Source organism: Capricornis sumatraensis, chromosome 2, assembly GCF_032405125.1.
Source record: "Capricornis sumatraensis isolate serow.1 chromosome 2, serow.2, whole genome shotgun sequence".
Classification (NCBI taxonomy): Eukaryota; Metazoa; Chordata; class Mammalia; order Artiodactyla; family Bovidae; genus Capricornis; species Capricornis sumatraensis.
Window position 1 is genome coordinate 10,381,414 of NC_091070.1, and position 5,778 is coordinate 10,387,191.

Genomic DNA, 5,778 nt, shown 5'->3' on the forward strand with positions numbered 1-5,778 from the left:
CCTTCCAATGAATATTCAATGATTTCCTTTAGGATGGACTGGTTGGATCTCCTTGCAGTCCAAGGGACTCTCAAGAGTCTTCTCCAACATCATAGTTCAAAAGCATCAGTTCTTCGGCACTCAGTTTTCTTTATAGTCCAACTCTCACATCCACACATGATTACTGGAAAAACCATAGCTTTGACTAGACTGACCTTTGTTGGCAAAGTGTCTCTGCTTTTTAATATGCTGTCTAGGTTGGTCATAACTTTTCTTCCAAGGACCAAGTGTCTTTTAATTTCATGGCTGCAGTCACTATCTACAGTGATTCTGGAGACCCCCAAAATAGTCTCACTGTTTCCACTGTTTCCCCATCTATTTGCCATGAAGTGATAAGACTAGATGCCATGTTCTTAGTTTTTTGAATGTTGAGTTTTAAGCCAACTTTTTCACTCTCCTCTTTAATTAGAACATCATATAAAGTACTCATTTTCTTTATCTTACACATCACATTGAAAAAAGAGTACATATACACCATTACTACCACCAATAAAACTACTAAGAAAAGTGAAAATAATCTTTTGATATGTTTGTCCTTAGAGGATATACCACTGCAGATATACAGTCTAACTACTGTGTTTTTAAAGTCACTTGATGGAGAAGGAAATGGCAACCCACTCCAGGACTCTTGCCTGGAAAATCCCATGGACCAAGGAGCCTGTACAGTCCATGGGGTCGCAAAGAGTCAGACACGACTGAGCAACTTCACTTCATAGTTGCTTTACAATGTTGTATTAGTTTCTGCTGTACAATAAAATGTCAGCTATATGTATACATATATCCTCTCCCTCTTGCACCTCCCTCCCACCTCCCGCCTCCATCCCGCCCATCTAGGTCACCATAGAGCACCAAGCTGAGCTCCCTGCACTATACAGCAGGTTTCACACATGGCAGTTTACATACATCAATCTCAATCTCTCAATTCATCTCACACAGCCTCTCCCCTCCCCCCATTATTAAAACATTAAAATACCTGACAGGAAGTTCCAAACCCATTTGCCAACAATCTAGTCATGTTTACATTTTAACAAAACTATGGCTTCTGTTCTCTCCCAAATCTGAAGTCCAAATGCATTATCCAGCTCTTCAATTTTCTAGCAAAGCACCTGACAACAAAAGAAGACCAGGTTCAGAATATGATAAAACTGGCACATACATGAAAGAATGATCACACACCTAACACTGTGCTTGGAACAGAGTTTATAGCATAATGTTCACTGAACTAATGACCAACATTGATACAATGACCATGAAAGAATGACTTATCCGCCTAACAACAACCCCGCATGCAGTGCAAACACATTCAACCACAAGGTTGTTCTAATCCCCAGCACCATAGCAAAAACATAAATTAGAACAACTTATGAGCATCGTTGAATTATAATATTACAGATTTCATGGTTAAATTTTCCTTTATTTAACTGAAGAATAAAGTGGGTTATTGAAATTTTAATTTATTTTAGCTACTAGCTTAACTCTAGATACTCAAATCTATCCAATAAATGTGTTAGTCCTCTGCAGTGCTCACAATAAACAGTTTTATAAGGTCCTATAAAACAGGTACACATATCATAGAAATATAAAGGTATAAAAGTCACTTCTGTCACCTAAAAACTATTTTACAGGGGGATTCCTGATTTCTAATAGTATAAAGAGAAATAATTCCACATGCCTTCACTGATACAATGTTTATATTTTATTCATACTGGCAAAAAGGATTATATTGTGTATATGGAATGCTTTTGTAAGATTAAAAAAAGAATGTTTCTATAAAAAATAAATAAATAAAGTCACTTGAAAAAGTTCTTCCCTGTGTATTAGGGAACATTCTGTTAATAATCTGCTTCATTTTATTTTCAATTTTGGGATTTTTCTCAAAAGTTAATTTTGTTTTATAAGTAAAGTATTTGTTTCCAGAGTCATATTTAAATAATTCAGTATATTTGTATAAGCCAGCTTCTATTCCTGTCCTCTATACATTATTTTCTCATTATTCTTATAAGTAACTTTATTTTTAAAAAATTATGGTTTATCTTTCCCTTTCTAATTTTTAATATAAACTAACATATATGTGCATATTTTATGGTTATTTCTTAAAAGGTAGCATACAAAGAATACTTTCCTATTTTCACTCAACACTATATCCCAGAGATCATTCCACAGTGGTACATAGAGATATTCCTCATTTCTTGTCATCAGTCAGTTCAGTTCAGTTCAGTCACTCAGTTGTGTCTGACTCTTTGCGACCCCATGAATCTCAGCACGCCAGGCCTCCCTGTCCATCACCAACTCCCAGAGTTCACTCAGACTCACGTCCATCGAGTCTGTGATGCCATCCAGCCATCTCATCCTGGGTCGTCCCCTTCTCCTCCTGCCCCTAATCCCTCCCAGCATCAGAGTCTTTTCCAATGAGTCAACTCTTCGCATGAGGTGGCCAAAGTACTGGAGCTTCAGCTTTAGCATCGTTCCTTCCAAAGAAATCCCAGGGTTGATCTCCTTCAGAATGGACTGGTTGGTTTTCCTTGCAGTCCAGGGGACTCTCAAGAGCCTTCTCCAACACCACAGTTCAAAAGCATCAATTCTTCGGCGCTCAGCCTTCTTCACAGTCCAACTCTCACATCCGTACATGACCACAGGAAAAACCATAGCCTTGACTAGACGGACCTTAGTCGGCAAAGTAATGTCTCTGCTTTTGAATATACTATCTAGGTTGGTCATAACTTTTCTTCCAAGGAGTAAGCGTCTTTGAATTTCATGGCTGCAGTCACCATCTGCAGTGATTTTGGAGCCCCAAAAATAAAGTCTGACACTGTTTCTACTGTTTCCCCATCTATTTCCCATGAAGTGATGGGACCAGATGCCATGATCTTCGTTTTCTGAATGTTGAGCTTTAAGCCAACTTTTTCACTCTCCTCTTTCACTTTCATCAAGAGGCTTTTTAGCTCCTCTTCTCTTTCTGCCATAAAGGTGGTGTCATCTGCATATCTGAGGTGATTGATTGATATTTCTCCCGGCAATCTTGATTCCAGCTTGTGTTTCATCCAGTCCAGCATTTCTCATGATGTACACAGTAATCTACTGCTCATCCAACCAATCTCCTTTTATGCACATGTTGGGTATTTCCATTCTCTCAGTTTACAATTAATCTCACAATGAATATTCCTGCATATACATCTTTCCATATTTTTGCCATATAGCTGTGGGTCAGAGTCCTGAAACTAAGACTGTAAATGGGCAAGTTCACAAGTAACTTTGCTATATATAATTGGATACCTGAGTAACTAAGCAATTTGATGAATTCAACCAATAAATTATCATTCACCTTAACTTTTAACTCATGATAGCACATAATTACGTTTTGTATTCACCACTTGAAATACTAAAGCTTTGCTAAAGTTTTTGTAGGAAAGTAATCATTGACCATTGGCATCATTATTAAAATCTAATGGTAGTGTTCTACAACTGAGTTAGAGACATTCCACCTGTTTGGACATCATTGATATAGCTGTTGTATACTTACCATAATTAATAAATTACTTATTAATAATTAGTAATAATATAATACTAATAAATAATTAGTAATAATAATAAATTACTTGCCACCAAATACTTATTAAAGCACTTTCTAGTACCTTTGATCTTCCCAACATTCATATGTGGTGGTCTTAACAATACAGAGAGGCTTAGTTACTGCAGAAGGTCATACAATAATGACAGTCAAGCCTGATTCCACAAAGACTCTGTACTCTGCTAAGCTAATTTAACTCATTTTTGCTAAGCCACAGACTACTTTATATTTTGGTATACAGAAACTGCAGTTTAGTTTGCTGTTTTAAGGAACAGAATAGCAATTTCAAACTATAAGTGAGAAGGAAGGAAGAGAACATGAATAGAAATGATTTGTGTGGTCAGCCAATTTCGTCTTATACACTGGATCAAAAATTACTGCATGTGAAAATCAACATTTTTTTTTAAAAGCTTAAAAATTGAGTGAAACCTTCTCTGAAGAAACTCTGCAGGCCAGAACGGAGGGGCATTATATAGCTGAAGTCCTAAAAGGGAAAAATCTGCAACCTAGACTACTCTATGACTCAAAATATTTAAAACAGAAGAATCTAGAATAGAGAGATAAAGAGTTTCTCAGACAAGCGAAAATGAAAAGGATTCACCAATACTAAACCAACCCTGGGCTTCCCCAGTGGCACTGGTGGTAAAGAATCCATCTGCCAATGCCAACGCTAGACACATGGGTTTGATCCCTCAGTCGGAAAGATCCCCTGGAGGTGGAAATGGCAACCTACTCCAGCATTTTTCCCTGGAAAACTCCATGGACAGAGAAGCCTGGCAAGCTACAGTCCATAGGGTTGCAAAGAGTTGGACACGACTGAGCACACTCACATGCACAAACCAACCCTGAGAGAAATAGTGAAAGGTCTCCTTTAAATAGAAAAGAAGCAATAATCTATTAGAAAGGGAACAGTCCAATAAAAAAGGCAAAAATATAGAAATTTTGGTAAAAGTGATTATAACTACAGCCAACAGAAAAGGGTTATGTTAATCATTCAGCACAAGGCTAAGCATAAACATGTAAAATTAGACAGCAAAATCACAAAATGTGGGGAAGGGGAGCATAAAAATCCAGGTCTTTTAGAATGTGTTTGAACTTATATGATCATCAAGCAAGCAGATATAATTATGGGTCAACAAACTTGAACATCATGGTAACCACAAATCAAAAACATGCAACAAATTCACACACACACACACACACACAGAACAGAACTCAAGCATACTATATAAGAAAATCACCAGGCTATCAAAGAACAAAAAGAAGAAATGAACAAAGAACATAAACAACTGGAAAACAAGGTTTAAAATGGTTATAAGCACATACTATCAATAATTACTTAAAATGTCAATGGACTAAATGCTCTGATCAAGAGACAGAGAGTGTCATATTGGATTAAACAAGAACCTACAATGTGCTGCCTATAGGAGACTCATTTCGGGGTGAAAAACACAGAGACTGAAAATATTGAGATGGAAAAAGGTATTTCAAGCACATGGAAACAGAAATTGGGGTGGAATGGGTAGCAATACTCATATCAGCAAAAACTGACTTTGAAACAAAGGACATAAAAGAAAGCAGAGAAGGACATTTAGTTCAGTTCAGCTCAGTCGCTCAGTCATGTCTGACTCTTTGCAACCCCCATGGACTGCAGCACGCCAGGCCTCTCTATCACCAACTCCCAGAGTTTACCTAAACTCATGTCCATTGAGTCAGTGATGCCATCCAACCATCTCATCCTCTGTTGTCCCTTCCTCCACCTGCCTTCAATCTTTCCCAGCATCAGGGTCTTTTCAAATGAGTCAGTTCTTTGCATCAGGTGGCCAAAGTATTGGAGTTTCAGCTTCAGCATCAGTCCTTCCAATGAATATGCAGGACTGATTTCCTTTAGGATGGACTGGTTGGATCTCCTTGCAGTCCAAGGGACTCTCAAGAGTCTTCTCCAACATTACAGTTAAAAAGCATTAATTCTTTGGCACTCAGCTTTCTTTATAGTCCAACTCTCACATCCATACATGACTACTGGAAAAACCATAGCCTTGACTAGATGGACCTCTGTTGGCAAAGTAATGTCTCTGCTTTTTAATATGCTGTCTAGGTTGATCATAACTTTTCTTCCAAGGAGCAAGTGTCTTTTAATTTTATGGTTGCAGTCACCATCTGCAGTGATT